At 40.7% G+C, this 25,916-nt stretch overlaps 1 pseudogene; it reads left to right on the top strand.

The window, feature by feature from the left end:
- The first annotated feature begins 24,890 nt into the window (after window positions 1–24,890).
- Window positions 24,891–25,441, top strand: LOC134737150 (cysteine-rich and transmembrane domain-containing protein 1-like; annotated as a pseudogene).
- The last annotated feature ends 475 nt before the right edge of the window (window positions 25,442–25,916 follow it).

The following is a 25,916-nucleotide window of genomic DNA, read 5'->3' as shown; positions in this document are numbered from 1 at the left end:
CAATTAAAAATAAAAAAAATAATTTTGGCCAGGCGCGGTAGCTCACACCTGTAATCCCAGCACTTTGGGAGGCCGAGGAAGGCAGATCACCTGAGGTCAGGAGTGCTGGCCAACATGGTGAAACCTCGTCTCTACTAAAAATAACAAAAATTAGCCGGGCTTCGTGGCGGGCGCCTGTAATCCCAGCTATTCAGGAAGCTGAGACAGGAGAATCGCTTGAACCCGGGAGGCGGAGGTTGCAGTGAGCTGAGATCACACCATTGCACTCCAGCCTGGGCAACAAGAGTGAAACTCCATCTCAAAAAAAAAAAATAAAAACAAAAATTTTTTAAAACCCTCACAGATCTTGTAGGGGAAGTGCAAAATGGTCTTTATCACTAGACTAATGGCTCCATGAAGTCTGAGGCTGTGTCTTCCTTTATTTGTTGCTCTAGGTCCAGAGCTTACCACAGAGCCTGGCACACAGAATGCCATACATATATACATACTCACACACATATATACCCATACACCCCCCACATATACATTTATACATACACACACACACACACACACATTTCACATACATAAAACCTCAAGTCCCTAACCCCTGCTTCAGCTAGAGAATTTCTGTTTTTATCAGGCATCTGAATACGAATCTTTCTGAAAAAAAGAGTTCTGCTGTGCCACATTAACTTTGACTATCATTCATTGGACTAGATAATGCCTTAGCGCCCTTCCAGCTCTGACAGTCATCAAATTAACACCTGGTCTCATTTGTATAGGTGAAGGATCCACCAAGGATAGGTTTATGGTAATTTGTTATTTATATTATCTCATGATAGTCTTTTCCAATAGCCAAGTATTCCCAGGTAGATGACAAAAACTAAATGTATTTTATTTTCAACCTTCTCTTGAGCTTCTAAACTTGGAATCTGTGTGCTTGAAGCAGTAGAGAAATCTCCAGAGAGGCTCCTGTTTGGCCCATGTCAATCTGTTCCGCTCCAGCTCAAAGGCAGTAGCAGCAGATGACAATCAGCAATGCTTGCAATTCATAGCCATTGCCACATGACTGTCGCCCTAACTGGCACCAGTGTTCAGGCAGTAAAACATGTCCATACATTTTTCTGTAATGGAGTAGACAAAAAATGTTATCCTCCTAACATTGACACCAGAATTCTTCTAAGGGAGGCAATAACCTTTGTTTGAGAAAAGTATCTTTGTGTTTGTGAGAAGATGTTGAGGTGTTGAAAGTCAAAATATTGGCTGGTTCAACATTCCAGAGGCATGTGTATGCATACGTGTAGGTACAGGAAGTTGTTCTTTATATGACAAGGAGTGAATTTGTTGCTCCAAAGTGGGAAGCTGGAGGGATGAGAGAAGAAAGAAGAAAGAAGTGGGGAGGGCCGGGTGCTGTGGCTCACGTCTATAATCCCAGCACCTTAAGAGGCCAAGGCGGGTGGATCACAAGGTTAGGAGTTTGAGACCAGCCAGGCCAATATGGTGAAACCCCGTCTCTACTAAAGATACAAAAAATTAGCCGAGCTTGGTGGTGCGTACCTGTAATCCCAGCTACTTGGGAGGCTGAGGCAGAAGAATCGCTTGAACCTGGGAGGCGGAGGTTGCAGTGAGCCGAGATCACGCCATTGCACTCCAGCCTGGGTGACAGGACAAGACTCTGTCTCAAAAAAAAAAAAAAAATTGGAGAGGAACGGTGGAACAGTACAAGCCAATAATATTGTGAACAACAGTGACTTATTGGTGTGATAAGTCACAGAAACACCCTCAGGAAATAAAGTGGTCAAAGCACCTTTTCAGAGCAAGGAACCCTGCTGCTGTATTTGATGTGGCTTGCCCTTCTGTGAGATAAACCCCTGCTCTGCATTCTCTCCCTGCTCCATAAACACACACACAGGATGTTTTAAATAAATTCTACTGTTGTATCATTTTTGCACAGACATTTTATTTGTATGTGCTTTTTCTTTAAACTCAAAATTTCATCTTAGAAGGACAGAGTGCAGAACAGAGACAACATCCAAGGAGATAAAAACTCAAGGAAATGGAGGAGGATGAGGAGGAGATGAGAATTAAGCCCTTGGTGACAAAGCTTTGGACTTCCACAGGCTCTGAAGAAGGAAACTTGGGACAAAATTTACCTAATTTTCAGGGAGCACGAAGAACTAGCTGACTTCTAGGCTGCCTGTCCTCAAAACATTTCATTATCCCCAGCTGGCATAGAAATGAACTGCAATGACATGGTACAAGGGACACTGGAGGACTTCTCTTGAGGCCACATTACTTTTCCTTAGACTGTAAGTTTATTTGATGGAGCCGAGAGTGGCTGATGGAGCTAAAGAGGAGGATCACGGCACCAACCCCTCAAGCTGAAAGTTGATGCTTCTGGTCAGTAATTCCCTCAGACCAAGGCAAGGGTGCCCTGTTCTGTGCCCTGAACTTCCCTTTATAGAACCTTACGTGTCGAAAGGATGCCAAAAAATTCCAGGTGCAGGGCATGATCCAAACCGCTCTACATGCATTCATTACGAACACGTTCAGGCCCCTGGGAAAGGCTTTTCCATGTCTTTTGCCTTCTGTCCTTGAAACAAAAGGTAGACAGGTTCAAATGCTGGGAGCCTTTGTGCATTCCACACTTATCAACACTGAGGTTGCCGCAGCTTCAAAGAGTAGAGAGTATGACAGCTGCAAGAGGGCTTGGGTAAGAGAAAACATAATTAATTTGCCCAGTCTTTCTTCTTGGATAGTGTAAGTGTATGGTTCCACACAAAAAGGCCAGGTTTTCTATTTTATTACTTTGCTTTGCTTTCCAAATCAGGGGTTGAGGTGAATTTATGAGTTGGCATAGGTTTTGCAACAGTTGCACGTGGAGGCTAAGGGACACTGCAATCTTAAGCCACTGGCTTTACACTCAAATTTGCACCTACTTAGGTCTACATATAACATGCATGAAGCATAATAGTGACTCCATTTTAGCAGCTAGGTGGATATTGAAACAATTTCTTAAAATGTTTAAATGTGAAAATATTTAAAATGTGAAAATATTTAAAATGTTTAAAAATTCAGGCCGGGCGTGGTGGCTCACGCCTGTAATCCTAGCACTTTGGGAGGCCAAGACGGGCAGATCACGAGGTCAGGAGATAGAGACCATCCTGGCTAACACAGTGAAACCCTGTCTCTACTAAAAATACGAAAAAATTAGCCAGGCGTGGCGGTGGGCGCCGGTAGTCCCAGCTACTCGGGAGGCTGAGGCAGGAGAATGGCGTGAACCTGGGAGGCGGAGCTTGCAGTGAGCCGAGATCGCGCCACTGCACTCCAGCTTGGGCGAGAAAGCGAGACTCTGTCTCAAAAAAAAAAAAAAAAAAAAAAATCAGCTTTTTAAAGAAGGAAATTCTGGTACATGCTATGATATGGATGATCCTGGGACACTGTCTTAAGTGAAATAAGCCAGCTGCAAAAACACAAGCACTGCGTGATTCTACTTCCATGAGGCAATTACAGTAGTCAAGTCCACAGGCACAGAAATTAGAATGGTGGTTGCCAGGGACTGGGGGAAAAGCGGAATGAGGCGTTATTATTTAGTAAGTGCAGAGTTTCAGTTTTGTAAGATGAAGAGTTCTGGAGATAAATGGTGGTGATGGTGGCACAACAATGTGAATAATTTAATCCCACTGAACTATATTTTAAAATGGTTAAAATGGGCCGAGCGAGGTGGCTCACACCTGTAATCCCAGCATTTTGAGAGGCTGAGGCAGGCAGATCACCTGAGGTCAAGAGTTCAAGAGCAGTCTGGCCAACATGGTGAAACCTCGCCTCTTCTAAAAATACAAAAATTAGCCAGGTGCAGTGGTGGGCACCTGTAATCCCAGCTACTCGGGGGCAGGCAGGAGAATCGCTTGAGCCCGGGAAGCAGAGGCTGCAGTGAACCAAGACTACTGTACTCCAGCCTGGGTACAGAGCGAGACTCTGTCTCCAAAAAAAAAAGAAAAAATAGAAAAAGGAAAGAAAAGAAAAATAAAATAAAATATGGTTAAAATGATAAATTTTATGTTATATATATTACCGCAATTTTAAAATATATATATACACAAAATTAAATAAATTATATCTTAACATCCTGCTCTTACAAATAATTCTACTTTTTATATTCATTAATTATAATTTATATTTTGCCTTTTAATTTTAATAAATAATTTTGAATATTTTAGAAGAAATTTCTTTTTAGAAAATATATAATGGAAAAATCCTTTTTATTGTTTAGCTTTTTTCAGTTACTTTATGTTTTTGATAAAATAGATCCACATTTTAAATACTTTAAGTAGAAATAGTTTACTTAACAGTTAAGTTGATTCTCAACTTTTAAACGTTTAGACACAGGATAAGCTGCCCTCCATCTGGCTCATGTTCCGGGTCCTGCAGACAGAGGAGCGTCCCGCTGGTCTGATGATGGGTCCTCCCTGAGGACCCAGCTGCTTCCCAAGCAGCCTGTTGCTGTTGCTCTTGATATTTATTCTGTCCAGGAAGACTTTCTGGCCATTCTCTGCCGCCTGGATGCCTAACCATACCTCAAAGCCCAGCTCTGATGACCTCCGCCAGGAAGCCCTCAGTCATTCTGACAGAATAAATGTGCCCATCTGTGTCTACCCCTCTATTACTACACACATTTCATGCATTATTATTTGTTTCCTCATCTGTTTCCTGCTCCAGGCTGTAAGCTCCTTGAAGTCAGCTACTACGCCTCACTCATCTTTAGTCCCCAATCTCTAGCTCCATGAAGTGAATCCACAGATGGCTGTCGAATAACTTTACATTTTCTCGATAATTCAATCATTGTTTTAAATAGAAGGAGCTACAGGACTGAACGGAACTCTTCCAAGCACTAAAAATTCTCTTTAGACTTTGTTTTGGGGGGCAATGCATTCTTAGACCGCCGTTCGTTAATCTGGCTACCTGTGCCCAACACCTATTATCACCTTTCTGATTTGCTGCTTGAGAAAACAAAGATCAAACAGGTTCTGAGTGAGGAGGAACTGATGGCTCACCTCTGAGGATGATGCATGGACATTAGTGCATGAGCTTGGGGACAGCTAGTCCAGCTCCTATAAGACTCTATTGCTTCTGCCAGCTGGGTGAGGGTGCCAGATAGGGAGGGTGATCTTCTCTCCTTGTTTGCCTGTCATCACCCAGGTTTACGCCTATTGTCCCAGCATAATTATTAATATTACCCACTTTCACTCTCAAATGTGTCCCAGTTTCACAATAAGTTGTATGATCAACTATAGTGAGTGATCCCTTAAAAAAAATTGATGTGACATTGCCTTCCCTAGGGCATGTCATGGTCATTTTTTAAAAAATGGAGAAATGAGAACGATGTTCTAACCTTCTAAATTCTACATGGTGACTGGTTCTTTTACCTTCTCAAATCAATCCATTTTCATAACCCTGAAAAACCTGGGTGCATTGAGCTTCCCAGACAATCCCTCCCTTCCCGACATCCTTCCCCACCTCCTTCCCCGCCACCCTACCTCCCCCTACACATAAATATTTGTGAAATTCAGAAAACCATATTATTTTATTTTTGTTTTAGAGACAGGGCCTCATTCTGTCATTCAATTTGGAGTGCAGTGATGTGATCATAGCTCAATGCAGCCTCATCCTTCCGAGCTCAAGCAATCCTCCCACCTCAGCCTCTTGAGTAGCTGGGACTACAGGTGTTCACCACCACATCTGACTAATTTTTTAAAATTATTTTTAGTAGAGATGAGCTTTCTCTGTATTGCTCAGGCTGGTCTCAAACTCCTGGGCTCAAGCAATCCTCCTACCTTGGCCTCCCAAAGTGCTGAGATTACAGGCGTGAGCCCTTGCACCTGGCCCAGAAACTATATTCCTAGAAGTAACTGGAATGTAAGCTTTTGAAGGGAAAGTAGTATGTTGTACAACTTTGCCAAGGTGAATAATATGGGATGGAATAAATGTGAGTCTGAAAAACAGTCTGTTTGCGACCTGGGCTGACACATTTTGCTTAGAGGTATATGAGGAATGCGTTGTCCAGAGCTTGTTCAGGGACTACAACCCAACGGCTGGGCCTCCTCCAAGCTGTCCTAGATGGATCTTTCCACCAACCCTCTGGTGAGAGAGGAATCCTGCCATCGGCTTCCTTCCCTGCCCACATTCCTCTGTGGTCTAATAAGCACATACCCTTTGATTCTTCTGTCGCTTTAAGGGACGAGGAGAGGGGAACGCTGAGGAAAATACCAATTCATACGTACCTTTTCAAAAGCAAAAAAGAAGAAAGAGGGAGCCATAATTACTCTCTGCCCCCAGGTCCTGACGGAGTGGTGAGTCTCTCAGACACCTTAAGTAGGCGCCACAAATTGTGTAAGAGCTGAACTGGCGGCCTGCCTGGGCCACGTGACAGCCATATCTGATAATTTTGGCAAGGTGAGGTGGGGTGGTGAGGGGCCAGGACCCAGGAGGCAGAGAAGGGGCAAGGAAGGGGACAACAAAAGCCTGGAAAATGAAGAATAAGAGGGGCATGGGAATATTGATCCAATGCCATAGCAATATTGATCCCTGTTCCAATTCCATGAATTGAGGGCCCTTCTGCCTTGTGCCTTGCTCTGGGCTGCCTGGTGCAGGATGAGGCTGCTTCAGTACTCGCCCATTTCCCTCATTCCTGGGCCCCAGTCTTCATGCTTTCCCTATGGAAAACTATAAATTGTCCCTCCTTTCTTGCTAGTAGGGCAGCCCATCCACGTCCTGAACTGGGATTTTGAAGATTCCTGCTTGTGGGGGTGGGTAGGGGTCGTGGGAGGCAAAAATGAGCAAAGGAGTCCAACACTAGTTCCTTCCCCCTCCTCTGTGCCAGACCTGTCCCCACACAGTCACATATTTTTTCCTTGTGTCATTCTTACCAGAACCGGAAGTGGTGATTTCTATTGCTGTTTTGCACAGAAGCACAGATGCTCACAGAACACAAAAAGGCTATAGCTTGGCTTTGCCCGTGAGCAGCAGAGCTGGGGTCTGAACCCAGACACATCTGGGCCTCTCCAGAGGGTCCAGCACCTGTTTAACCCTAGGTGCACAGAGGCCCTCTCGCCACACTCACCCTCCCCTCTTTCGATGTCTTGCCAGTTCTCACATCCAAGCCTGGACTCCTGCTGCCCCCTGCGCCACCCACGGCTCCTTCTCTACACGTGGATTTCTAGGCTACCCCTCAAAGTCCAGTGCTAAGATCCTGTTCTCTGACCACTCCCCAGTCTCAAAGCTGCAAGGATTTTCTATTCTCTCAGCCCTTTGTATGTCAGTTATGAGCTACACTACATTTTTTAATGCTAAGATAATTTTTTCCGTATTTTATCCTTTCTGATATCAGAATATGAATGTGTGACGTACTAATGTATATTTCCTAAAATGATGCTCTTGAGTCAATTGCATTTCTCACAGTTGATGGGTCATAGTGAAGACGCCTGGCTGGTGTGATAATTAGTCCTTCATGCCTCTGTCTCCCTCCCCGCTTGGTGAGCTTTCAGGCAGGCGCCCATGTTTGGTCTCCTTTGTGTCTCAGTAGCAGCCCAGGGTGGGAACCCTGAGCTTCTCGGTAAACGCACTTGAAAAGTAAAAACGCTTGTATGTGTTACTAACAGAAGGGTCTTATTTAATCCTTAGATAGACCCCGTGAAGCATATATTATTTCCTTTAAGAAGGTCATTATTTTTCCCATTACAGATGGGAAATGAAGGCTTTAGTAATTTTCCCCAGGTCACACAGCTAGGAAGCAATAGAGTTTATTTGCACTTGCACAGTCTGGACATATTGGTGTTGGCAAACAAACTCTATATGATATGGAAAAAGGAAGAAAGAACACTCAAAGTAACTGTAAATTAAACAAGGCATACTGGAGCTCAATATAAGTATATAAGCTTCAAAGTCCATTTCTTGACTGTGATATTCATATATGTGTATTCAATTGTCTACACAGACAACTACAACTACAATGATTTTACAGGTATAATTACAAGTATAATGCCAGCTGGCTACATCTCACTAACAATAAAGGGACAATTAGAGCCTTAATCTGGCTAATGCAGACCACAAGCCTGGCTTCTGGTGGGCAGAGGGGAAGAATTTTCTCTATCTCGCTTCCAAGCCCAGAATTCTGCTTGGTTCCAAGACAAATGTGCAGCTTTGCTTAGAATTGATGCCTCACTGGTTTGAAACTGTGCCAGGTACTGCTTCATACTTTATATGTATTTTAATTTCCTGGTATTCTTTGGCACTGTGTCATTTCACTAAGGGGACTCTGCCACACTTTCAAATAGTTCAATAAAGGGCAGGTCATTGTGCTGACTGGTTGGAATTCCAGTGTTCACATCTGATCCTCTCCATGCACCCAGGGTCAGGAGAAGTAGAACAGGTATTTCAAGGTTCTTATCTCCCAAGACAGTGAAAATGAACAAATAATGAACATATAATGAACAGAGCCTGTTGCAGAGGGCGAGACAAACAACTGCTGACCAAAGCAAGCAAGCAAGCAAGCAAGACAAGAAGAAAGAAAGAAAGAGAGAGAGAGGGAGGGAGGGAGGGAGGGAGGCAGGAAGAGAGAGATGCCAATCTTATATGGACCTGTACCAAGATGGAATGATGGCCTAGACTTCAGAGTAAGAGTCTAGCACAGTGGTTAAATGGCCTGGATTCTGGAGTCAGGACAACCCGAGTTGAAAGATTGGATCTGGCTCATTTTGTAAGAACTTGAGGGAAGCTCCTTCCTTAATCCTTGAAAGCCTCGATTGCTCCATTGGTAGAGGAGGATGATCACAGTACCTGCCTCCAAGGTTTATTTCAAGGACTAAAGTGAATCCAAAGTCCTTAACCCACTGCCCAGCTGATAGTGAGCCTCAGTAAATATGAACAATTATTACATTCTCATTTTCCTATTTTTTAGTAGCTCTCATTTTTTTACAGCAGATTTAGGTTCAGACCAAAATTAAGTGGCAAGTACAGAGATTCCCTATACTCCCTGTCACAACACATGGACAACCTTTCCCATGATTAACATCCCACACCAGAGAGGACATCTGTTGTAACTGATGAGCCTACGTTGTCACATCATTATCCCCCAGAGTCCACAGTTTACAAAGATTCACTCTTAGTGTTGTACATTCTGTGGGGTTTGACGAATGATGACTTGTATTCACGATTTTAGTATCATACAGAACAGTTTAACTGCCCTAAAAATTCTCCATGTTCTTCCAACTTATTCCTCCCCTACCCCATCCCTGGAAACCTCTGGTCCTTTTACTGTCCCCATATTTTTTCCTTTTCCAGAATTTCATTGAGTTGGAATCATATAGTATGCAGCCTTTTCAGATTGGCTTCTTTTACTTAGTAAGAGGCATTTAAGATTCCTCCATACCTTTTCATGACTTGATAGCTCATTTCTTTTTAGTATTGAATAACATTCTGTTGTCTGGATGTACCACAGATTATTTATTCATTAACCTACCGAAGAACATCTTGGTTGATTCCAAGATTTGGCAATTATGGATAAAGCTGCTATAAACATCCTTATGTGGGTTCCTCTGTGGACATAAGTTTTCAACTCCTTTGGGTAAATACCAAGGATTGTAATTGCCGAATCACATGGTAAGAGTGTGTTTAATTTGATAAGAAATGGTCCCATTTTCTTCCAAAGTGGCTGCACCTTCTTGCATTCCCGTCAGCCATGAATGAGAGCTGCTATTGCTCCACAACCTTGCCAGCATTTGGTATTGCCAGTGTTTTGGATTGTGGCCATTCTAATAGATGTGTAGCGGTATCTCATTTTTGTTTTAATTAGCAATTCCTTAATGACATATAATGTTGAGTCATTTTTTATTGTTTTCTTATTATCCTATAAGGTTTCTGTAAGAATGAGATGAGCTGATAGAAAAGAGATTAGCACAGTGCTTGGTCTAAAATAATTGTTCAGTCAACTGGAGGTTTAAAATAGAAAGCATTGCAGGGCGCGGGGGCTCACACTTATAATCCTAGCACTTTGGGAGGCCGAGGCGGGCGGATCACGATGTCAGGAGATCGAGACCACAGTGAAACCCCGTCTCTACTAAAAATATAAAAAATTAGCCGGGCGCGGTGGCGGGCGCCTGTAGTCCCAGCTACTCGGAGAGGCTGAGGCAGGAGAATGGCGTGAACCCGGGAGGCAGAGCTTGCAGTGAGCTGAGATTGCGCCACTGCACTCCAGCCTGGGTGACAGAGCGAGACTCTGTCTCAAAAAAAAAAAAAAAAAAAAAAAATAGAAAGCATCATTATTGACCTGGAATATTGGGGTATCTTTTTTCTCAGTTTGATGGATGTAGGGTCAATTTGGTGCCCATGATTACCTCCTACTCGATTACTACTTTTTTTTTTTTTTTTTTTTTTGAGATGGAGTCTCACTCTGTTGCCCAGGCTGGAGTGCAGTGGCGTGATCTCCTCTCACAGCAACCTCTGCCTCCTGGGTTCAAGCAATTCTCCTGCCTCAGTCTCCCAAGTACCTGGGATTACAGGCACCCACCACCATGCCCAGCTAATTTTTAATAGAGATGGAGTTTCACCATGTTGGCCAGGCTGGTCTTGAATTCCTGACCTCAAGCGATGCACCCACTTCAGCCTCCCAAAGTGCTGGCATTACAGTCACGAGCCACCATGCCTGGCCTCAGTTACTACCCTCGCTAAATACCCTTTACATACCCCAGTCATTGCACTTACTAGATTACATAATGTTTATCTGTTTTTAAATCTGTTTCCTCTACTTCAGAGGAGCTCCTTGAGGACAGAGCTATATCTTCCTCATGTGTCCACCCCTGGCAACTGGCACAGGGTAGGGTATCCGGAGGCTGCCAGGTATATTTTTTAAGCCAAACTGACAATCTTGAATGAACTCTTCTGTGCTGGATTTTGGCCCAGTGTATGGACTTGAGTTCAGAAAAAGTGAGCCACAGAAATTATCATACAGCCTGCAGAACTGGTCATGCTCCCCCTGCATATCATCTGTACCTTCCATGGCCTCTGTCACTGCTTGTCATTTGATGACAAATTAGAGAGAGCTCCTGTCTTCCCCATTAAAATGTGAGCACCCTGAGAGGTAGAGAATTATCCCTGTGTCCCTGTGCAGAGCAGGGCTGACGGGCACCTGCAGCATTAAGTGAACGAGCAAGGCCTTGACTGGTCTATGTGCTGGCCCTGAGCCTGAGTCTACACCTCTGCTTAGCCAAAGACCCAGAAACTCTAGGCCTGGCTGGAGATGGCCAGCCCCTGAAGCAAGCTCAGACTCCCTTTCTATGAGACATTAAATATAATGGAACATTAACTCCAACGCCACTCCTGAGTCTGCATAGGATTCATTCTAGCTCTGCACTGGTGACAATGCCAAGGGGTTTATGATTGATGGCAGACATCAAGGATGCCTCTTTTGACCTCCTTTCTCATCTGCAGCCATGATGACTAGGTATGGAAATGAATACTAGAAGGTATTAAAATAAGAGTTTTTCCTGTATGCCCTGAAAATCCAGGTCCAGAGCCTCCTTCCTCCTTCCAGAACCACTCACTACTCCTCCCTCAATGAAATATAATAAAATGGGATGGGAATGTGGGGAGAAGTGATGTCAGCAGGGTGGTGAACTAGAATGTACCAGGCCTTGTACCCTACAAAAATGATTCAATAACTATCCACAAATAAAAGTAGTTGTGGGAGAGCTCTGAAGCCCAGTTAAGAAGCTGTAGCCACCAAGTGGAGGCAAAAAAAGAAAAATGAAACAAACAAAAAAAATCCTTAGGACTAGTAAACAGAAAAGGGTAGGAAAAACAGTTGCATCGTAGAAAAACTATTTAGAAAGCCAGAAGACCCTAGAAGCTCTGGCCACTGAGGACCACAGCAGCCCAGATGGCTGCACAGACTACTGCAGCCTTTGTCAGCAAGGACCCTTGCAATCTTTACCAACATGGGCTCCACTTGCCAGAGTTGCCTACAGCTCACATTCCTGAGCCTCCCAAGCCAGAGATACCATGACCCCCAGCTGAGACTGCCTAGTATCCACCAGAGCTGGTGCTGCTACAACTTCCTCACAGCTAGCACCACTGTGCACACACCAGACCCAGCACTACTGCAACCCCATCAAACCCAGTGTTCCTGCACATCCATGGGACCCAGTGCTGCCATGCACTCACTAGACCTGGCTCTGCTGTACACCCACGGATCCAGAGCTTCCACTGGACCCAGCACACCTATGCATTCCGAGACCTGACACCCTGACATTCTCCTGGAGCTAATACCTATGCATACTCTGCCCAGTTGATGCCCTTGTACTCATATTCAAGTGAAGATCTTTCATCCCAAAGCCAGTCTATAAAGCCTGGAAGAAGTAACTGCTCTTCAAATGAGCAAACACCAATGCAAGGCTATATGGAACACAAAAAGTCAGGGAAACGTGAAACCTTCAAAAGAACAAAATTCCCAGGAACCAATTCCAAATAAATGGTCTATTAATTGTCTGACAATAAAAATCAAAAAAATTGTTGTAAAGAAGTTCAGAGAGCTGCAAAAGAAGTTGATAGAAAACTCATTGAAATCAGGAGAACATATATGAAAAAAACTAGCAGTTTGACAAAAAGATAAAAATCATAAAAAAGAACCAAACAAATTCTGGATCTGAAGAATACAATGACTGACGTGAAAAATGCAATATGGATCTTCAACTACAGATTTGTTTGGGCACAAGAAAGAATTAGTGATCTCAAAGACAGATGATTTGGAAATTATTTAGTCAGAGAAGCAAAAAGGGGAAAAAGGAATAAAAAAGAGTGAAGAAAACTTAGACTTATGGGACAGCAACAAACAAATGAATATGTGCATTTTGGAGGTTACAGAAAGTTAAAAGAAAAAGAAAAGAACAAAAAGTTTATTTAAAGAAATAATGACTGAGGTCACTTCCAAGATGGCCAAATCGGAACAGCTCCGGTCTGCAGCTCCCAGCAAGATCGAAGCAGAAGACGGGTGATTTCTCCATTTCCAACTGAGGCACATGGTTCATCTCACTGGGACTGGTTAGACAATTGGTGCAGCCCATGGAGGGCCAGTCCAAGCAGGGTGCGGTGTCACCTCACCCAGGAAGTGCAAGGAGTCAGGGGACTTCCCTTTCCTTGCCAAGGAAAGCCGTGAGTGACTATACCTGGAGGAGCGGTACACTGCTGCCCAAATACTGCGCTTTTCCCACAGTCTTCACAACAGGCAGACGAGGAGATTCCCTCCTGTCCCTGGCTCGGTGGGTCCCATGCCCACGGAGCCTTGCTGGCTGCTAGTGCAGCAATCCGAGATGGACCTGGGACACTGGAGCTTGGTGGGGTAAGGGGCGTCCACCATTACTGAGGCTTCAGTAGGTGGTTCTATGCTCACAGGATAAACAAAGCGGCAGGGAAGCTTGAACTGGGCAGAGTCTACCGCAGCTCAGCAAGGCCTACTGCCTCTCTAGATTCCACCTCTGGGAGCAGGGCATAGCTAAATAAAAGGCAGCAGACAGCTTCTGCAGACTTAAACATCACTGCCTGACAGCTCTGAAGAGAGCAGTGGTTCTCCCAGCACAGTATTCGAGCTCCAATAGCAGACAGACTGCCTCCTCAAATGGGTCCCTGACCCCCATGTAGCCTGACTAGGGGACACCTCCCAGTAGGGGCCAACAGAAACCTCATACAGGCAACTGCCTCTCTGGGATGAAGCTTCCAGAGGAAGAATCAGGCAGCAATATTTGCTGTTTGTTCTGCATCCTCCACTGGTGATACCCAAGCAAACAGGGTCTGGAGTGGACCTCTAGCAAACTCCAACAGACCTGCAGCTGAGGGGTCTGTCTGTTAGAAGGAAAACTAACAAACAGAAAGGAGTAGCATCAACATCAACAAAAAGGACATCCACACCAAAACCCCATCAATAGGTCACCAACATCAAAGACCAAAGGTAGATAAAACCACAAAGATGGGGAGAAACCAGAGCAGAAAGGCTGAAAATTCCAAAAATCAGAACTCCTCTTCTCCTCCAAAGGAGCATAACTCACCAGCAAGGGAACAAAACTGGATGGAGAATGAGTTTGATGAGTTGACAGAAGTAGACTTCAGAAGGTCACTAATAACAAACTTCTCTGAGCGAAAGGACCATGTACTAACCCATCACAAGGAAGCTAAAAACCTTGAAAAAAGGTTAGAAGAATGGCTAACTAGAATAAACAGTGTAGAGAAGAGCTTAAATTGACCCAATGGAGCTGAAAACCACAGTACGAGAACTCTGTGAAGCATACACAAGATTCAATAGCCAATTCGATCAAGCAAAAGAAAGGATATCAGTGATTGAAGATTAAATTAATGAAATAAAGTGAGAAGACAAGATTAGAGAAAAAAGAGTGAAAAGAAATGAGCAAAGCCTCCAAGAAATATGGGACTATGTGAAAAGACCAAATCTACATTTGATTGGTGTACCTGAAAGTGACAGGAAGAATGGAACCAAGTTAGAAAACACTCTTCAAGATATTATCCAGGAGAACTTACCCAACCTAGCAAGGCAGGCCAACATTTGAATTCAGGAAATACACAGAACACCACAAAGATACTCCTCGAGAAGAGCAACCCCAAGACACATAACTGTCAGATTCACGAAAGTTGAATTGAAGGCAAAAATGTTAAGGGCAGCCAGAGAGAAAGGCTAGGTCACCTTCAAAGGGAAACCCATCAGACTAACAGTGGATCTCTCGGCAGAAACCCTACAAGCCAGAAGACAGTGAGGGCCAATATTCAACATTATTAAACAAAAGAATTTTCAACCCAGAATTTCATATCCAGCCAAACTAAGCTTCATAAGTGAAGGAGAAATAAAATCCTTTACAGACAAGCAAATGCTGAGAGATTTTGTCACCACCAGGCCTGCCTTACAAGAGCTCCTGAAGGAAGCACTAAACGTGGAAAGGAACAACCGGTACCAGCCACTGCAAACACATGCCAAATTGTAAAGACCATCAACACTATGAAGAAACTGCATCAATTAATAGGTAAAATAACCGGCTAACGTCATAATGACAGGATCAAATTAATACATAACAATATTAACCTTAAATGTAAATGGACTGAATGCCCCAATTAAAAGACACAGACTGGCAAATTGAACAGAGTCAAGACCTATTGGTGTGCTGTATTCAGGAGACATATCTCGTGCAAAGACACATATAGGCTAAAAATAAAGGGATGGAGGAAGATCTACCAAGCAAATGGAGAGCAAAAAAAGCAGGGGTTGCAATCCTAGTCTCTGATAAAACAGACTTTAAACCAACAAAGATCAAAAGAGACAAAGAAGGCCATTATATAATGGTAAAGGGATCAATTCAGCAAGAAGTGCTAACCATCCTAAATATATATGCCCCAATACAGGAGCACCCAGATTCATAAAGCAAGCTCTTAGAGACCTACAAAGAGACTTAGACTCCCACACAATAATAATGGGAGACTTTAACCCCCACTGTCAATATTAGACAGATCAACGAGACAGAAAATTAACAAGGATATCCAGGACTTGAACTCAGCTCTGGACCAAGCAGACCTAATAAACATCTACAGAATTCTCCACCCCAAATCAACAGAATATACATTTTTCTCAGCACCACATGGCACTTATTCTAAAATTGACCACATAATTGGAAGTAAAACACTCCTCAGCAAATGTAAAAGAACAGAAATCACAACAAACTGTTTCTCAGACCGCAGTGCAATCAAATTAGAACCCAGGATTAAGAAACTCACTCAAAACCGCAGAACTACATGGAAACTGAACAACCTGCTCCTGAATGACTACTGGGTAAATAACAAAATTAAGGCAGAAATAAAGATGTTCTTTGAAACCAGTGAGAACAAAGACACAATGTACCAGAATCTCTGGGACACATTAAAAGCAGTGTTTAGAGGGAAATTTGTAGCACTAAATGCCCACAAGAGAAAGCAGGAAAGATCTAAAATCGACACCCTAACATCACAATTAAAAGTACTAGAGAAGCAAGAGCAAATTCAAAAGCTAGCAGAAGACAAGAAATAACTAAGATCAGAGCAAAACTGAAGAAGATAGAGAAACAAAAAAACCCTTCAAAAAAATCAATGAATCCAGGAGCTGGTTTTTTGAAAAGATCAACAAAATAGACCACTAGAAAGACTAATAAAGAAGAAAGACAGAAGAATCAAATAGATGCAATAAAAAAATGTTAAAGGGAATAGCATCACTGATCCCACAGAAATGCAAACTACCATCAGAGAATACTGTAAACACCTCCATACAAATAAATTAGAAAATCTAAAAGAAATGGAAAAATTCCTGGACACATACACTCTCCCAAGACTAAACCAGGAAGAAGCTGAATCTCTGAGTAGACCAATAACAGGTTCTGAAATTGAGGCAATAATTAATAGCCTATGAACCAAAAAATTCCAGGACCAGATGGATTCACAGCCGAATTCTACCAGAGGTACAAAGAGGAGCTGGTACCATTCCTTCTGAAACTATCCCAATCAATAAAGAGAGAATCCTCCCTAACTCATTTTATGAGGCCAGCATCATTCTGATACCAAAGCCTGGCAGAGACACAACAAAAAAAGAGAATTTTAGGCCAATATCCCTTATGAACACTGACGTGAAAATCCTCAGTAAAATACTGGCAAACGAAATCCAGCAGCACATCAAAAAGCTTATCCACCATGACCAAGTTGGCTTTATCCCTGGGATGCAAGGCTGGTTCAACATATGCAAATCAATAAATATAATCCATCACATAAACAGAACCAATGACAAAAACCACATAATTATCTCAATAAATATAGAAAAGGCTTTCAACAAAATTCAATAGCCTTTCATGCTAAAAACTCTCAATAAACTAGGTATTGATGGAACATATCTCAAAATAATAAGAGCTATTTAGGACAAACCCACAGCCAATATCATACTGAATGGACAAAAACTGGAAGCAGTCCCTTTGAAAACTGGCACAAGACAAGGATGCCCTGTTTCACCACTCCTATTCAACATAGTATTGGAAGTTCTGGCCAGGGCAATCAGGCAAGAGAAAGAAATAAAGCATATTCAATTAGGAAAAGAGGAAGTCTCTGTTTGCAGATGACATGATTGTGTATTTAGAAAGCCCCATTGTCTCAACCCAAAATCTCCTTAAGCTGATAAGCAACTTCAGCAAAGTCTCAGGATACAAAATCAATGTGCAAAAATCACAAGCATTCCTATACACCAAGAACAGACAGAGAGCCAAATCATGAGTGAATTCCCATTCACAATTACTACAAAGAGAATAAAATACCTAGGAATCCAGCTTACAAGGGATGTGAAGGACCTCTTCAAGGAGAACTTCAAACCACTGCTCAGTGAAATAAAAGAGGACACAAACAAATGAAAGAACATTCCATGCTCACGGATAGGAAGAATCAATATTGTGAAAATGGCCATACTGCCCAAGGTAATTTATAGATTCAATGCTATCCCCATCAAGCTACCACTGACTTTCTTCACAGAATTGGAAAAAACTACTTTAAATTTTATATGGAACCAAAAAAGAGCCCACATAGCCAAGACAATCCTAAGCAAAAAGCATAAAGCTGGAGGCATCACGCTACCTGACTTCAAACTATACTACAAGGCTACAGTAACCAAAACAGCATGGTAGTGGTACCAAAACAGATATATAGACCAATGGAACAGAACAGAGGCCTCAGAAATAAAACCACACATCTACAACCATCTGATCTTTGACAAACCTGACAAAAACAAGCAATGGGGAAAGGATTCCCTATTTAATAAATGGTGCTGGGAAAACTGTCTAGATATATGTAGAAAGCTGAAACTGGATCCTTTCCTTATACCTTATGCAAAAATTAACTCAAGATGGATTAAAGACTTAAATGTAAGACATAAAAACATAAAAACCCTAGAAGAAAACCTAGGCAATACCATTCAGGACATAGGCATGAGCAAAGACTTCATGATTAAAACACCAAAAGCAATGGCAACAAAAGCCAAAATTGACAAATGGGATCTAATTAAACTAAAGAGCCTCTGCACAGCAAAAGAAATTATCATCAGCATGAACAGGTAACCTACAGAATGGGAGAAAATTTTGCAATCTGTCCATCTGACAAAGGGCTAATATTCAGAATCTACAAATAACTTAAACAAATTTACAGGAAAAAAACAACCCCATCAAAAAGTGGGCAAAGGATATGAACAGACACTTCTCCAGAGAAGACATTTATGCAGCCAAAAAACGTATGAAAAAATGCTCATTATCACTGGTCATCAGAGAAATGCAAATCAAAACCACAATGAGATACCATCTCACACCAGTTAGAATGATGATCATTAAAAAGTCAGGAAACAACAAATGCTGGAGAGGATGTGGAGAAACAGGAATGCTTTTACATTGTTGGTGGGGGTGTAAATTAGTTCAACCATTGTGGAAGACAGTGTGGCAATTCCTCAAGGATCTAGAACTAGAAATATCATTTGACCCAGCAATCCCATTACTGGGTATATACCCAAAGGATTATAAATCATGCCACTATAAAGACACATGCACATGTATGTTTATTGTGGCACTATTCACAATAGCAAAGACTTGGAATCAACCCAAATGTCCATCAATAATAGACTGGATAAAGAAAATGTGGCACATATACACCATGGAATACTATGCAGCCATAAAAAAGGATAAGTTCATGTCTTTTGCAAGGACATGGATGAAGCTGGAAACCATCATTCTCAGCAAAGTATCACAAGAACAGAAAACCAAACACTGCATGTTCTCACTCATAAGTGGGAATTCAACAAGAACACCTGGACACAGGTAGGGGAGCATTACACACCGAGGACTGTTGGGGGGTGGGGGGCTGGGGCAGGGATAGCCTTAGGATAAATATCTAAAGTAAATGACGAGTTGATGGGTGCAGCAAACCAACATGGCACATCTATACCTATGTAACAAACTTGCACATTGTGCACATGTACCCTAGAACTTAAAGCATAATAATTTTTAAAAATTATTGAAAAAGATAAAAGTAAAACAACTGTGAATTACAAGAGTCTTAGAACAGTAATTGTTAAAAACACAATGCACAAGGAAATTTGCTTACTTCTGTGGCATACAACAATTTTACATAATGATCATAATTACTACTAAAAGTGTATGCTAAGACATATTAGAATCACAGGAATCTCATGCAATCCTGGAATACACACTAATAACACATTTGTATGAATATAATCCAAATAAGGTTAAACCCCATTCATATTTGACAATACTATTAGCCCAAAGTCCAAAAGAGACATATTCACCTTTGTTATAATATGATGATTTTATCTGACAACAATTTTATTATATCAAACAAGCCAAATGTGTCTTTTTTGGACTTCAAGGGGACCTAATATCAAAAATTAATGAGGATTGAAGTTAGAGTTTGATTTTGGAAAGTTAGTCAAATATAAAAAGCTTAAAACACTTGATATCACAAAATAGAATCACAGGTTATTGTAAAATAAGTCATTCATTTAGCCAAATTGATAACTCAAAGATTTCAGAAAAAGGCAAAAATGTTCATTCTTTGAGAGAGGAGACTTAATTTCCCAAACAATAAGCCCTAATAATAAAGATAGCATGAGGCCAATTAAATCTGTCTCTCAAAATTTTATAAACAAAATCTATTAAATTTTAATCATCTTGGTCATAAGATATAATTTTCATAAATCTTTTTATAATTTTTTTCATTATTTATTAAGGAGTGGGTTAATGCTCCAAGAAAACCTTGTTAATCTGACACAAGGGGCCAAATGTTGGTTTTGCATCAGTGTGCCTTTGAAATTAAAAGTTAATTTATTTAAAAACGGGAAAAAAATGACTAAAAAGTTTCTAAATCTGGGGAAAGAAATAGACATATACATTCAAGAAGCCCAGAGGACCATAAATAGATGGAACATAAAAAGTTTTATACCAAGACACATTATAATTAAATTTTCAAAAATCAAAGACAATCAGAATTTTTAAAGCCGCAAGAGAAAAGTGACTCATCCCATGTAAGGGAACCCCTAAATGATTGTCAGTAAATTTCTCACTAGAAACCTTGCAGTTCGAGACAGTGAGATGTTATACTTAAAGTACTAAAAGAAAAAACAAGAAAACTAACAACCAGGAGTACTATACTCAGAAAAACTACTCTTTAAAAATGAAGGAGAGATAAAGTCTTTCCTAGGAAAACAAAAACTAAGGAAGTTGGTCACTGCTAGATCTGTCTTACAAAAAGTCATGCTTAAGGAGATTCTTCATATTAGAAGGAAAACACACCAAACAACAATACCAAATCATTTAACTAATTTATTTATTTTAAAGATGGAGTCTCACTCTGTTGCCCAGGCTGGAGTGCAGTGGCATGATCTTGGCTCACTGCAACCTTCGCCTCCTGAGTTCAAGTAATTCTCCTGCCTCAACTTCCCGAGTAGCTGGGATTACAGGCACCCACCACCACACCCCGCTAATTTTTGCATTTTTAGTAGAGACAGGGTTTCACCATGTTAGCCAGGCTGATCTTGAACTCCTGACCTCAGGTGATCCTCCCACCTCAGCCTGTCAAAGTGCTGGGATTACAGGTGTAAGCCACTGCACCCAGCCCCAAAGCATTTGAAAGCATAAATCTAACCAGTAAAAGTAAATATACAGGCCAGGCGCTCATGCCTGTAATCCCAGCACTTTGGGAGGCCAAGACAGGGAGATCACGAGGTCAGGAAATCAAGACCATCCTGGCTAACACGGTGAAACCCCATCTCTACTAAAAAATACAAAAAATTAGCCAGGTGTGGTGGTGGGCGCCTGTAGTCCCAGCTACTCGGGAGGCTGAGGCAGGAGAATGGCGTGAACCTGGGAGGCGGAGCTTGCAGTGAGCCAAGATCATGCCACTGCACTCCAGCCTGGGCTGCAGAGTGAGACTCCATCTCAAAAAAAAAAAAAAAAAAAAGTAAATATACAGAGGAATGCATAATAATATAACACTTCAATGGTGGTGCATAAATTATAGTCAACTAATATAAAAGTAAAAAGTATTTAGAATAAGCATAACTACAAAAATTTTTTAGTGGATTCATAACATTAAAAGAAGTAAATGCTGGCTGGGTGCAGTGGCTCATGCCTGTAATCCCAGCACTTTGGGAGGCCGAGGTGGGCAGATCACTTGAGTCAGGAGTTCAAGATCAGCCTGGCCAACATGGTGATACCCCGTCTCTACTAAAAAAAAATACAAAAATTAGCCGGGCATGGTAGCGGGTGCCTGTAATCCCAGCTATTCAGGAGGCTGAGGCAGAAGAATCGCTTGAACCCGGGAGCCGAAGGTTGCAGTAAGCCCGGGTCATGCCACTGCACTCCAGCCTGGGTGACACAGCAAGACTCCGTCTCAAAAAAAAAGAAAAAAAAAAAGAAGTAAATGCTGGCTTTAAGAATACGAAATATGTGTGGGGAGGAGTAAAAGTGTAAAGTTTTTGTATATAATTGAAATTAAAATATTATCAACTTAAAGTAGATGGCTATAACTACAATTCAGTTAATACAAGCCTTGTGCTATCACAAAGAAACAATTATAATAGATACACAAAAGGTAAAGAAAAAGCAAATCACTACAAAAAATAACAAAGGAAGACAGTAAGGCAGAAAAGAGGAATAAAACAATTTTAAAAAGACAGAAAACAATTCGTAAAATGGCAACGGTAAGTCTTTATTAATAACATTAAATGTAAATGGATTAAACTCCCCATTGGAAAGACACAGAGTTGCTGAGTGGATTTAACACACACACACACGCACACACACACACACACACACACACACACGAGATCTAGCAATATGCTGTCTATAAGAGACTCAGTTTAGATTTAAGGTCACCCACAGCCTGAAAGTGAAGGGATGAAAAAATATATCCATGCAAATGGTAGCCAAAAAGAAAGCAAGGGTGACTATATTTACATGAGAAAAAATAGACTTCAAGTCAAAAACTGTCACAAGAGATAAAAGAGGACACTATATAATAATAAAAGGGTCAATCAACCAGGAAGAAATAACAATTATAAATAGATGTGCACCCAACACCAGAGCACTAAAATATGTAATGGAAATATTGATATATCTGAAGGAAGAAATTGACAGCAATACAATAATAGTAGGAGACTTCACTACATAACTTGCAATAACAGCTAGAACAACCAGATATAAAATCGATAAAGAAACCGACTTGAACAACTTTATGGATCAAATGGATCTAACAGACATATACAATGCTTTCCATCAAAAAGCAAAGAATGCATCTTCTTAAGTGCACATAAATGTTCTCTAGGATAGATCATATCTTAGGTCACAAAATAACTCTTAACAAATATAAGAAGATCAAAATTATACCAAGTATCTTTTCTGATCACAATGAAATAAAACTAAAAATCCATAACAATAAGAAACTGGGAAAATTTGCAAATATGTTGAAACTAAACAAACCACTTGAACAACCATTGGGAAAAAACAAAAGGAACATTAAAATATGCAGAGACAAACAAAACTGAAGGAATAGCATACCAAAACTTATGGGATACAGTAAAAGCAGTAGTAAAGGGACATTCATAGTGACAAATGCCTACATTTAAAAAAGAAGAAAGATTGCAAATAACCTAATTTTACACCTCCAGGAACCACAAAAAGAACAAACCAACCCCCATATTTGCAGAAGGAAGGAAATAATAACAATAAGAGTAGAAATAAATAAAAGAGAGAATAAAAAACAGTAGAAAAGAAATTGAGGAAACAAGACTTGGTTTCTTGAAAAGACAAACAAATTTGGCAAACTCCATCGCTAAACTAACTTAGAAAAAAAGAAAGAAGTCTCAAGTAAATAAAATCAGAACTGAGAGACACTACAGCAGATGAGTGAGAAATAAAAAGGATCATAAACGATCATTATGAACAATTATTCATCAACAAATTGGATAACTTGGAAGAAATAGATAAATTCCTAGAAATATGCAACCTACCAAGACTGAATTAAGAAGAACAAATTTTAACAATGAGATTGAATCAGTAATTAAAACCTTCCCAACAAAGAAAAGCCCAGGATTAGATGGCTTAATGGGTGAATTCTACCAAATATTTAAAGAAGAATTAATATCAATTCTTAAAACTTTTTCAAATAATTGAATAAGAGAAAGCACTTCTAAACTCATGTTGTGAGGCCAGGATCACCCTGATGTCAAAGCTTAGCAAAAACACCACAAGAAAAAAAAAACTACAGGGCAATATCCCTAATTAACATAAACACAAAAATCCCCAATAAAATACTAACAAACCAAATTCAAAAGCACATTGAAAGGATCATACACCATGACCAAGTAGGATTTATCCCTGAGATAGAAGGATGGTTCAACATATCAGATCAATCAGTGTAATATACCACATTAACACAATGAAAGGTAAAACCACATGATTATCTCAAAAGATTCTGATTTTTTTTACAAAATTTAACATTCATTTATTATTTAAAACTCTCAAAAAAATAGGTATAGAAGAAACTTACCTCAACACAATAAAGACCATATATGAAAACTCCACAGCTAACATAAAAACGGATGGGGAAAATTTGAAAGCTTTTTCTCTCAGATATGAAGCAAAGCAAGGATGATCAACCTTACCACTTCTATTCAACATAATACTGGAAGTTCTAGCCAGAACAATCAGACAAGAAAAAGAAATAAAAGCTATCCAAATTGAAAAGAAATAAGTAAAATTGTCTCCTCTTAAAGGTGACTTGATCATATATGTAGAGAATCCTAAAGAGTCCATACAAAAAAATTATTAAAACTAATAAACAAACTCAGCAACTTTGCAGTATAAAAAATCAAATTGCAAAAATCAGTGGCATTTGTATATGCTAATAACAAACTCTCCAAAAACGAAATTAGGAAAACAATTCTATTTACAATAGCAACAAAAATAATAAAATACTTAGGATAAAGTTAACTAAAGAGGTGAAAGACCTGTACACTGAAAGTTATAAACCATTGATGAAAGAAACTAAGGGAGACATAGAGATGGATAGACATCCCATGTTCATGGATTAGAAGAATTAAAATCTTTAAAATGCCCATAGTGCCCAAAGAAACATACAGATTTAATTCAATCTCTATCAAAACCCCATGGCATTTTTACATTAATAAAAAAGAATCATAAAATTCAAATGGAACCACAAAAGACTACCCATATCCAAAGCAATCTTGAGGGACAAAAAAAAAAAAAAGCCAGAGGCACCATACTTCCTCATTTCAAAATACATTACAAAGCTATAGTAATCAAAACAATATGGTACTGGCATAAAAACAGACATGTAGACCAATGTTACAAAACAAAGAGACCAGAAATAAATCCATATATTTACAGCTAACTGATCTTTGACAAGGATGCCAAGAGGACACAATGGGGAAAGGATAGTATCTTCAATAAATTTCATTAGAAAAACTGGATAGTCATACACAGAATAAAATCACACCCTTATCTCACATCATATACAAAAATAAACTCAAAATAGATTAAAGACTTTGACATGAAGACATGAAACTGTAAAACTACTAGAAGAAAGTACAGAAAAAAGGCTTCTTGATATTGGTGATGGCAATGATTTTTTGGACATAACACCAACAGAAGAGGAAACAAACCCAAAAATAAGCAAATGGGATTGTATCAAACTAAAAAGCTTCTGTCACATGGTGGCTCATTACTTGCTTCGAGGCAGGTGCAGTGAGTCTACTCTGGGCTGGTCCAGGCTCCTCAGGTTCCGACCCAACCACTACCTGGCCAGTTCATGGAGAGGAGAGGTGCACTTTACAGGTCCCCGTTGAACCAAGAGAACCCTCCACCACATCCAGGCCCTGGTCCATCAGCCCCATACCCACCTTATCCACAAAAACAGATGGGCCCAGGACCTATGGGGGGGGGCCTACCCACCTCTTCAAGGGTACACCTATCAAGGATACAAAGATACCCACAGTACAGCTGGCAGGGCAGACATCGGGAGCCTCCTAAAACCACAGTGTATGCGGTAGAAGACCAAAGAAGAGATGAGTTGGAACCATCCACCTGCCTCGCAGCCTGCTGGACTGCTTTCTGTTGCTGCTGTCTCTGGGACATGCTCACCTGACCAGCCCAGCCATCCTGTCCTGCCAGCTCTGCCACCACCTCTGATAGGTGTGCCTGCCCCCGTCTCTTCTGATTGCTGTAATAAATGACTAGCTCTGCACAGACACCTATACCTTCAGCACTATGGGATTCTAGATTAGTGAGGGCTGCTGCTGTTAAATTCAGTGACTTGATCTCTTTAATGTCCAAAATTCATTTCTTATTGATCTTTAAAAATGTGCTAAGTGACCTTTTTTTGGATAAAGGCTTAGTTGTGGAAAATGTATCTATAATTTTGTAATTATACATTCAAGGTAGTGGCAAAATGTAACACACCATGAATGATTTCTCTGCTTACACCCTGTAGGTTTCAATAAATTTGTTCAAACCTCAAAAAAAAGAAAAGAATCAACAAAGTGGAAAGGCAACCTATGAAATGGGAGAAAATATCTGCAAATCATATATCTGATAAGGACTTAATATGCAAAACACATAGGGAACTCGTACAACTCAGTAGCAAGAAAACAAATAACCCAATTTGAAAATGAGCAAAAGATCTGAATAGATACTTCCCATTTGTTTATTTTTGCTTGTGTTTCCTGTTCTGTTGACGTCATATCCAAAAAATCATTGCCATCAGCAATGTCAAGAAGGCTTTTTTCTATACTTTCTTCAGTA

This window comes from Symphalangus syndactylus, chromosome 7 (assembly GCF_028878055.3).
Source record: "Symphalangus syndactylus isolate Jambi chromosome 7, NHGRI_mSymSyn1-v2.1_pri, whole genome shotgun sequence".
NCBI lineage: Eukaryota > Metazoa > Chordata > Mammalia > Primates > Hylobatidae > Symphalangus > Symphalangus syndactylus.
Note: the sequence above shows the minus strand (reverse complement) of the source record. Positions and strands in the feature narration are given on the sequence as shown.